An 11,598-nucleotide genomic window follows, 5' to 3' on the forward strand; every position below is an offset into this window, starting at 1 on the left:
AGTAGCATCTCACTGTAAACTAAGGCATGAGCTATTAACTATCTTCAAGGTTGCAACAGGACATAGTTTCTTTAATCTAGCCAACTTGTCTCCTTTTCACTAAGAAAAGAAGCAGAAAGGGTCTCTTCATGATGTCCAAGGACTGAACCCTCCAGACATCCTGTCTTTCTTAAAATAACTCTTTTTGTGCCCTGATTGAGGAAGTTTATCTTCTCTAGATCCTGTTACACATGGTGCTGAGGTAACTCGAAGCACAAACATGTATTATCCTTTATTTTTGTGTATGCACCTGAGTGTGAGTGTGTGTGCACACTGATCTTTTTAACAATTTTGTTTGATTTTAAAAGTACTTACTAGTAATTAATTACATGAATAATACATTAGTAGATGAATTCAGCCAAATAAGGAGGCTTAAGAAAACAACAGAAAAGTAAAAAGGCCATACACTCAGATATCTTTTGGCCCAATGGATTCACTGAATTCCCCATTTCTGGCCAACAAGCATATTAATCTACCTACTAAAGACAGAGACTTCACTTCCAAACAGCAGCTATTAAGGAACAGTTCAAACAAATACCTGTTCCAATATTGCTCATTTTTCCTCAGGTCGGATGTACTGTTATCAGTGAGGCTGAAAGAGTACATGAACACTTTATGATCATGTGTTGGAAGGAAAAGGGATGCTATTGTGGTGTACAAAAATTGCTCTATTTTGGATTGTTTTGAGGTTTGATTGGCATGATTTGAGGTACTTCTTACAAGTAGTCTTGTCAATATATTCTTCTTACTTTTTTATTCTGATAGAAAAAGTTTAAGCAACTTTACCTTCATGAAGAATGTCACCTGGGAGGAATAATGAAAATAGTTTTCATTTTGGATATTATAAGTAACTAAGAGTTACATAGATATATTAACAGTTTAGGATAAATAGTTATTATTCAGATTAATATAGAAATTAAAAAGATCTTGTACAAGATATGGTCAGGTTGGATGGGGCTTTGAGCAACCTGGTCTAGTGGAAATTGTCCCTGCCCATGGCAGAGGGGTTGGAACTAGATGACCTTTAAAGTACCTTCCAACTCAAACCATTCTAGGATTGTAGGACAGATGGCATTACTAATTACTAGATCAAAGACTTTGGGAAAGATTCATTTATGTAGCCCATTGGCACAGATTTACTGGATGATTCTTGAAGTCTTAAGAATGCTGTGTTAGTGTTGCAGCTTATAAAGCTTTTATATGTAGGGAGATGTCATGGAAATACTGCAAGACAGAGTTTACAAGTCATTGTGTACTTTTTCTTTTTTTTAACAGAGAAGTTGTTCTGGAAGTGGAAAGCAAAATACAATCATAAGCTCTTTGAAATTACAGGATTTCTTGTAGGGCTTTTTCCATTGTTTTTTGTTTCTTTTCTTTTACTTGTTTCTTCTTTTATATTTTATAGCTAATAAAAAGAAGTTTAAAACTTGAATGAAAGAGAAGATATACAGCAATTTCATTTCAATTATTATATTTTTTTCGGGACCAAAGGGTAAAATTTGTACCGGAAAATGTCATATTTACTAAAATTATTCACTCTAAAGTATTTATTTTCCTCAGTTATTAACCATGATTAGTGGTGGGGTGACTGTGTAAATACAGTTTACTCCATCTACCACTGTGTAATAACACTCAATCTGTTTCACAGTGCCTAGCTCAGAAGCCAGTTAACAAAAACCTTCAGCTGCCTCAAATTTCAATATTTCCAAATAGAAAATTTATCCCTCAGAGTTTTTCCAGGCAAACACAGGACACATCTATTCTAATGGAATTATTAGCTTCATATGAATGCATTGAAAGTGTTTTACATGTGAATGGCTGTGTCTGCCATTTGCAGTGAGTCAAGGGGAATAAAACCTCTTTCACAAGAGTTGTGATGCTGCGTGTTGGTAACTCACTATCTGCTACCACTGTGCTGCCTGAGAATGGGAGCAGAATTCTCCTCAGCTTATACCCTATACATCACTTGCTTATTTAGCCTAAAGCACCCTTCCTTCCCATCTGTGAGGCTGCATATGTTTAAGGTCAGTTAAGGGAATTCTGTTCCTTATTAATGAAAGCTGTTTTAAAATAAACCCACTATGCATAAAAAAAAGAAGAGTTAAGCAAGGCTATAAAATCTCAAAATAGATATTAATTCTTTTTTCTACCCTAAAGTAGAAAAAAAAGTTTTGTAAAGAGGCTATTTCCTTCCTGGGACTTTGTTGCTTGCTCACATCACAAAGCCCAAATTAAGATTGCACTTTGCTGTATAGGTGAAAAGCTGTATCTTCAAATGACACAGATTATGGAGCAACTCAGCACTGTCCACATTTAATTCTGACAGGCAGGAGCAGGTGGAGGCCATCCAGTGTAACCTTGGAAAGATGACCCACATGACTATTAATTTACATTTGATAGTTGTAAGATAAAGTAAGGGTTAATTAAGGAACTTCTAGAAAGGGCACAGGATGTTCAGGTGAAAGGTGGAGGAAGGATTATGTGCTGACCCAGGAATAGACCAGCTGGTTTATGCTATTATTTTATTTTTTCCTGAGACCTTTAAGTGATTCTAAAGCTCTACAGTTAAATGTGCTCTGTGATAACCTGAGTATTATTTCAAATGCCTGAGTGACTGAGGCACTGGTTTCCCACAGCCTGCTGTGAGAGCATTGCAGGCCAGGGTGGTGCCATGTGGACAGAGTGCAAAGCAGGCACACTTTGCACTATGTCATGTTATGAAGCTTTGAAAACTGCTTTTCACCCCAGGTAAGCTCGAAAAAATGTGCAGGACCCAAAAACCTTTAGTAACACTTTTCTTCTATTCCTTCCCGGACACTTTTGGTCTGCTAGGGATCATCCGCATTTCTCAGGGTAAAACAGAATGAATGTTCTTTCTCCTAGTAAGAATCCTGCAGTTGTAGCTTGTCTCTTGTACATCATATCTACTCATTAATTTTGCTGTTAGCAGTAATACCATGTGCAGATGAGCTATTACATCACCAGAGAGAGACCTATATTGGGAAGGAAGAGTTTGCTTTGCTTTGATTCCATCTTTCTTTTTTTCTAACAAATTTATTAAATTAGTCAGAATGTAAAAAATCAGTAAACCCTGATGCAGAAGAGACATTTCTCTTTGCAATATTTTGTGGCTATGTGGTTTTATTTGCTCTGTTAAGAACCCAAAATAACTGCACCTTCCCAGGAAGTGGAAAAGGCTGTTCTCATTAGCCAGGGAGTTGGACGGCTCTTTTACCAAGAACGAGCCTTGGATCTGCTAGGCTGTGGTTTCCTCCTTCCTGATAAATACATCCTTCCCTTTCTCATTTGTTCTCAGACACTGCAGCCCTCCACATTGCACCATCTGGGCTGCACATGCTGATTCATGTCGCTAGAAGTAAGAGAGATTCTTGCTCTTACAGGGAGAACTACATTTTATAGCTGTTTTGGTCATCTCTCAGGTGACATCCCTGCTCCTCTGTTCTACCTCTCTGGGGGAAGTTCATATTCTGTCCAGGAAGAACGACTCACTGTTTGGCTTCATTGTGATTTTTTAGTCATGGTATTGTAACAGGCACAACGCAGCTTCACACTTGAAAATCTTCTTTCCCTGTGGACTTTTGAAGGTGCTGGGAGTGGCTCAGACCTGAATCACCATCAAAGGGAAGCTTATAGTTATAGTTCCTCTCATTTAAACCTACATCTTTCAACACAGGCTTTATTAAGAAAGTCAGACCTGTTACCCCAGCCTCTGGATCAGAAGCAACACTCTGCTGCTTTTCCTCCTTCCTTCCCCTTTCTCCTCCTGGGGCATCACTGGTTGCCACTGTATTTACTCCCAGTCTGGCCACTGTTCACCTGTCTTGGTCACTCACACGTGTCTTCAAAGATATTTGAAATAATTAATGAAAGACAGTGATGCTTATGAGATACAGAATGTATTTTATCTTTTCCTGTCCCCTTTGTCAGGCTTGATTTTATGTTGCTGAAGTCTGGTGCCAAAACTAAATTCAAGTATTTATGTGTATGTTTTCACTATCTCCATGTCACTTAAATTCCAGTAGTGAGGCAGGCTGAGTACCCAGGCACCCAGACCAGACACCCCATGCCGCTGAGGTATTTGAGGGAGCCAGAACATTAGCACATCCTCTGTTTCCAGGTTATCTGGATTTTCTTCCTCTCTAGGACTCAATGGGCAATGGCATTCACCTCACTTACTGCACACAAAACATTGCACTGACATTAGACCGACCAACTTCTCTCTGTGTCCATGTCCTCCACAGCAAGCAGCGCTTAGTACTGAAACACTGTGGATCTCCAACAACTCATGTATGAAACATTTGATGTGTATTGGACTTTTTCAGTCTGTCGGTACCTTCACATTTGCTGTTATAAAGGAACTAACTGGGAAACTTCACAGCAATGAAAATTTGTCATGTAAGTGACTGACTTCCCTATCAGCTTCATATAGGACCAAAATTTCCTGGCATCCTTTTGTCATCCTTAATTCATGAATGACAAACATCTTCACTACAAAGTGACACAGTTCAGTAAAGTTCCTCAATTACAGGTCTGTCTTCCTACGCAAAACCAGTTCCCACAGTACCAGACTTACATATTCAGGCTTGTTTGTTTATTCAGGCCTGGGTCTAGTGGATGCCTTGTACCAGCTACTGGTACAGGCACTACGTTCTTATGTTGTGTTTAGTTGTTTTGGCATTGTTCAAAGATTTAAAGATAGCTCCCTTAATTTTTCTTTTGTAAATAATGAATTTTAAAAATCAGTTTGCTGAGACTGTAGGCTTGAAACTAGATGACTTCTTGTCATGTTAAGAGTAAGGGAAATTTTTCTGTTGCATTAAGAGGAAGGAGATTTGGCAGAAAATAAACCCCCTTGCATTCCAGCTGGTCCTCAGATATCAGAGGGGCTGGGGGTGGCTGGGCTTAGATTCTGAGCACTAGGCAACAGAAATGCAGAGCCAAATGGTGCTATAAATCCCATCACATTCGCTAAGAACTGCCATGATTACAGATTCACAAATAGTGCAATACAATGTGAGTCTGGTCATGCCAAATGAACTCTCGCACCTGGATTAGAAGTCTGGTCATGTTCAAAAACTCTCATGGCCAGGTGCAAAATAGTGCAATCCATTGAGTAACAGAAATACAGGTCATATATACACTGTCTACAGAAACACATGTGAATTTACAAAATATGAGTAATACATTCACCAACAAATTGAGAGATGACTATATAGTATGATCACCAAGCCTGCTTTCCAAATTTCCCAAGGAACTATTTGGTGTAGCTGAATGTTTGAGTCTTACCAATGGGTGTTCTTACGGGGGAGGAGATGGGTACAGCTACAGCTGACCATCCCAGGATACAAAGGTGGAATGTCCTCTGACCTCCCCCCGCCCCCGCCGCTTAAGCTATATTTACATTGTTTTCTTTGAGGGAGGGAAAAATGTAAAGTTATAATTGGTGTTATCTCATGTTTAGGTGGAGTTTGAGTTACTTGTAAAGCATGTACAGGTTTTACTTCATCAGCATATGCTAGGGCATGAAAAGTAATATGCATTTTTGAGTTAATGAAACAAAGTTCAGCTTTCAGTCACCATTTGGGTTATTCCTTTGTCTTAGTTCCCGTTGACTGCATTGTTTTAAACAGAGCATGACTGCAACACCTCTGTGCCTCTCCATCCTTTGTTCTGTGCCTGTCTCAGGGCAGTACACCAAGTTCCCTCAATGTTCCTGCTCCCAAGGTGTGCAGACAGTTTGTTTCTGGTGAACTATAACCAGTGCCCGCATTCTTTCTTGCTGAACTTTGTTTTTCAGTATTTTCCCTACAGTCCTATATGTTGGCGAAATGGGGTTCTGTAACAGTTATCCAAACATTTAAGGACAGAAATATGAATGCTAGCAGGGTGTTCCCTCAGCTGATGAATGGGATTATGTGATGTGGTTGCCTCTGATATCCTGGGACTGAACAGATCCTTTTTAGTATTGTGTTTAGCAAACAAAAAAAGGAAAAATGCCTTTAGTTGTGGTTAACTGTCATATATAGACACTTTTGACAGGAGTTTATTTTATACAGGAATACGTGGTAATAGATTTTTTGTTGTCAATCCAGAAAATCCTGGGTTTATATAACACAACCAAAGCAGGAGGGCTCGGTCAGGGAATCACCGCTGTAGATGTGAAGGAAACATGAGACCACTTGTTTGGCTTGAGCAACCTCTTAACATCCAGGTGAGCAAAAGTTCAGAGGGTGGCTGTGCCCAGGCTTGAGGGCAAAAATAAGTGCTCTGCAGTCACAGGCTCTCTCCCTGAGCCTCAGCTGTGGGCTGTTCCTGACGGCAGAAGGTTTTGTGGGTGGGTAGCAAGTCCTGTGGTGTGCTCATCTGAGATGAGATGCTCAGGCTTAAGCCCTCACCTTCCTGGGCAGAGCCCCAAGAGGTGTCTGTGCCCTCTGCCAGCCTAGGAGGGGATTTTCCTGATACGGGTGTTTTGGAACAGAACTCTTTTCCTCATCTGTATACCATGTCTTACCCTTTGGCATGAAATCCAAGCAAGCCTTGGGAGTGAAATGTAAGCCTTTCCCAGACCCTGTGGAGAGAAGACTAGCACTGGGACTGCAATTGCCATCTGTCCTTGCATCAGTATTGTACAAATGAGCATTTGCATGGTGTATTTTTATCCAGTATTGAAAAGTCTCAGAACTTTTGATACCATATGGAGTCAGTGATTGCCTCCAACTCTAGAGAAATAAATCATCTTTTCTGGTCCTTGAAATTATTGTGTTTTTCTTATTTCTTAGTGCTTGCACTTTGTTTATTTGTTTGGGTTTTTAAAACACACCTAGTGTCTTTAATCTTTAGATCCTTAATCCTTTATTAATAGGATTTTTAAACCTGACAAACAGCTCAACCAGAGAAGACCTAAGACTCTGAGAATGTAAGTCCACAAAGTAATTGGCCTGCAGATAACTTAAAATACCCCTCTCTGGGTATATGACCATCTTGCAGTGGACGAATTGCAATAAATCCAACAGAAAAGAGGCAATACTAAAATCTTCCCAGCAATATGTTTATAGATGAATTCTAGTTGTATAAAGAAAGAAATGTATTTGAAGAACAAGAAAAGATATTACCACTGTATCTTTTAACTTTAAAAAGAGTTTTTTAATTAACAGGTGTTAAATTTGATTCTGTATATTGGAAGCAATATAAATTGGCAGTTAAATTATCAACGTTTTTCAGTACTTCAGAGTTAGTCTTATAATTCCTAAAATTCCAATAATAGTTAAGAATCTTTTAAAACACATAACAAATTGCAATTGGGTAGTAAAACCTTTCAAATATCTCCAAATTCCTGCAAAGATGGGGAAAAAATGTAATATGATTATTTAGGAAGAGATTGTTCTTAGCCTTCATAACCCAGGCAAGACTTAGAAAACTCTTCCTTTTTGGTCTCAAGTTAACAAAGAATTTAAGCATATATGAAAAGGATGAAGCTGAGTATAAAATGAGCACATGGATATGAACATAAATATATTTGCATAAATACAAAATTATAAATAAATGAATATAACTCTATTCACCAGAAAAAAATCTGAAAGTGAAAATATTATTTCAATAATGATAAAATCTGTAGTGATCTAAACATTCAAAGGAAAAAAAGAACTTAATAAAGTCTAAAAATAGTGTCATAAATCATTGTCTTTACCCTGGGGAAAAAGTAAGAATCTTTAAGAACTATATTTATCAAACTGTTCCATCTGTAGAATCAAGGTACTTAGAGCTAGATTTTTGCTTGAAAAATATCTCCAAAGTGTATAGAAGAATAAGGGCTTACAAGTTCAAGTTACAAGTGAATTATGAAAGCCTGGGCACACTATTTGTTTGAGGAATATCAATAGTATAAGCTAGAAGTGGGCAAACAGGCCAATAGCAAAAAGTGATTCAAGGGAGATAGGATGTTTACCTCTGATGGGGAAAAAAAAAAAAGAGATTTTGAAGCACAGAAGGCTTTTAAAAGCCATCCTGGAAAGCAAATTCACTCTTCCATTTCCTCTGTAACTTTGTCAGATGTGTGAGAGGCCTGATACCTGGAGAGAGTGAATGTCCTACTCCCTCTGGGCTGCTTAGCCCAGGGAATTTGGTGGCCTCTTGTGCATCCCTTAATATCAGATCACAGATGAAGGTAACTAAAGCAATGCAGATTTATGTGGTCAGAGAAAGTAATGGAAGCAGCAATACGTGCTCCTGCACCAGGAATGGATTCCTGCAAAGCAGCTTGGGAGGAGCCAGAGCAAGCTGGTGCCAGTTGTTATTGATTTGGGGATAGGATATCTCAAGGGCAGGGCTTATTGTGTGGGAACTGCAGTGGGATAGCAAAACGCACAGTCCAGCCCTAACAAAATGAGTTTAGCTAGAGAGGCTGGCATACTTAAATGAGTTTTTTATTACTTAATATGACTCTCTGTTGGTGCTACCTCTTGTGGTCCTTTAACTGTGTGTAATACTCATTTTCCTTTCTAAAATATGCAGTGGTCTTACTGGGATGCCTTCTCTAGCTGAGCAGGCCATCTGTTACCCCAGGACTGACATCTCAGCTTGTCCACACCTTCCACACTGACACATCCACAGACTCACCTGGATCACAGGGAGTCACACAAGATTTATGTGAGAAGCTACACAGTGGAATCAGTGGAATACAGCTTTCACAGTCTTTCAATATTTTGTATGTACAGTTTTTTGAAACGCAGATATTACCAATGACTAGGAGAAGCCAAATTGTAGTGAGTGGTACTTTGTGAATGAATGAGAAGCAGTGCTGGGCTGGGTGCTAGCAGGCTGCCAGAGTCCCTTTTCAAGGATACTCTCCACAGAGTATCCCCTGTAGCCAGGTGCTGCATGGGCTTTGATGAGCCTTGCAGGATGCCTTTGCTGTGGGGAGGTGGGTGCATGGGCTTTGTCGCAGGGGATTTCAGAGTTAGGCACTGCACTGAAGGAAAAGTTGACAAAAGTGCTCAAGAAACTCTCAGATTCCAGTGTTCTCTTTGTTGCAGTTTGTCCTGCTTAGCTGAGTGAAAATTTTCACTCTTAGAAAATAAGCTGTTTAAGTACCTGGTGCCTTAATGCAAAGCCATTTCTCTGAGGTCCAGACCTTTCAGGTGGCTGACAGGAGTTTAAAATGGATCTGATAACCATGAGAAAGGCCTGGACCTAGGTTAGAGAAATGTCTTTGCAAGGAAAGCAGGCAATTGTCTTTATACTGACTTACAAAACCAGCAGCAGATCATTTAAAGCATTGCCACTGAGCTATAGGTACAGAAAGTTTCATGCTGAAGAACTGAGCAATATGATTTAGGGAGGTCTGCTTAGACTTCCACATTCATAGACTTGAGCAAGGCATTGGGAAAAAAGAAGCCCAGTTTTGGCTGTTTGTCCAGTTTTTTTGCAACAGAGCTGCTGGCAATGACTTTGCATCTTGGGGAGATGGTGGAAAAGAGCGTTCGTGAGGAGTCCAGCAAATTCATCCCCCCTGGCTTTACAGAGGGGATAAAGTATCGGTAAGATGAGCTTTTAAAGTGCAAGCTCACAGTTTTTCACTCTGTCGGTATTATGATACTACAACTCCCTAGAGCATGTGGAGGTTTGTGTGGGGTGTTTCAAGACTGGATATCACCCACAGTGCAAGGGACACAAGGGTCCTGCAAGAGAGAGAGGTGCTGGATGAAAGTGTCAAGGTTTTCTGGCTACCCCACTGCAGGCAGCTGCTTTGTTTGCTTACAGGTATTCAAAAGAAGGTATTTTTCTATGAAATAAATAGAACTGTATTTCTTGACTTGCTGTGAGGACATGATTTGTTATTAACCAGGAGCTGCAGCTCCAGGGCAGGACTAGGCTGTGCTGAGAGCTGTACACCTGCTGGGAGGGGAGTTCCCACCCTGTCCAGAGGAAGAGAAAATGAGTGGCTTCAGGTGGAAGAGGAGAAGGAAGCAGCAGACAACTTCACACATTGTGGTCTGACCATATCAGTGATTTTCCTTACACCATATTCTTACACTCCCCATCCAGGTAATAAAAAGTGGAAGGTTTGGATGACATTTAAGCCAGTAGTTAAACCCTCACATAGGAACAGCCCGTATTTCCTGAGGAGGTGTCAGTCTAGTGCTCTGATTCATTAATTTATCATCCTCTAAATGTAAATAAAGGTAATAAAGCAAGCATAATGTAACATGACAGAAGTAGGAAATAGGGCAAAATAGATAACAATATCTCAGCTCATGTGATCCTTCTGCACCATGAGTTATATGGACAGTAATGGTTCACTAACTGTGAGGAGAGAGATGGTCAGCATTCTTGCCCTGGAAGTCCCTTTGTTTGGACAAGAAGTTTTGGGAATACATATGATTACTGGGTAAAATCACAGTTATCTAGAAATGTCAGCGCTACAGAAATTGGCACATTTTTCCTCTGAAACCAGTGCAGGAAATATGCCTATTTGCATGGTAGCGATGAGTGATTTCACAACATTTCATGTGAGTTAATGCGGCTTTGCTACTCCTTGATGGATGTCTCAGCTGCCCATCCTACCCTTCTCTGCATCTGGAGCCTTAGCCTGCAGCAGGCAGCCTCAGCCTGTGGTCTGTGACTCGTCTTCCTCCAAGAGGTCAGCCAAAGGCTATGAGTGAGGCTGTTGTGGGGAGGTTTAAGTCTGTGAGACTGGAAACCATAATCAGACCACTGGGGGCACAGTAGCATCTTGCGAATCAAAGCAGCTTGATCATTGCTGCTGCAAGTCTAAACAACCAGCCAGGTAGGCGAGGGATGAGGGTTAAGCACATGTCAGTGGTGATTTGATGTTGCATCTCAGATTTTTCCCTCCTGTGCTATCTGTACATGGACCTCACTTGAGTTTGAAGCTGTAAATGTCTTGAAACAGAGCCTGGACCAGTAGGCTGGTTTTTAATGTGCTTCCTCCTCCCTTTTCTCTGCCTTTTGCTCAGTGCTTTTTCTGAACTTGCTAATTCTTAGGTAGTTCCTTTAATTCCTATGTGAAGGTAATCACTTTAGAAATATATGCTTTATAAAGGATACATATAAAAATAAAAATATATACTTTATAAGTATATATTTCAGTGTGATCGTATAGCAACCTTCCGTCACTGAAAGGGAGCTTACAGGAAATATGGAGAAATGCTCTTTATCAGTGACAGGACAAGGGGGAATGGCTTTAAACTGAAAGAAGGTAGGTTTAGCTTAGATAGTAAGAGGAAATTCTTTACTGTGAGGTTGGTGAGGCTCTGGAACAGGTTGCCCAGAGAAACTGTTGAGGCTGCATCCCTGGAAGTGTTCAAGGACAGGTTGGATGGTCTAGTGAAAGGTGTCCCTGCCCATGGCAGGGGGTTGGAACTAGATCTTTAAGAATCCTTCCAAACTAAGCCATTCTATGATTCTACACAACAGAAATTAATATGATCTTGGAGGGTTTTACCCCTCCTTTTTTTCCCCGCCTCCTTGCCCATGCTGTTTGTGGGTGCTCTGCTGTGGTTTTTTCTGTTTCTTATG

Source organism: Empidonax traillii, unplaced genomic scaffold (assembly GCF_003031625.1).
Source record: "Empidonax traillii isolate 1590-97213 ecotype Southwest subspecies unplaced genomic scaffold, ASM303162v1 scaffold344:size748272, whole genome shotgun sequence".
Taxonomy (NCBI): Eukaryota; Metazoa; Chordata; class Aves; order Passeriformes; family Tyrannidae; genus Empidonax; species Empidonax traillii.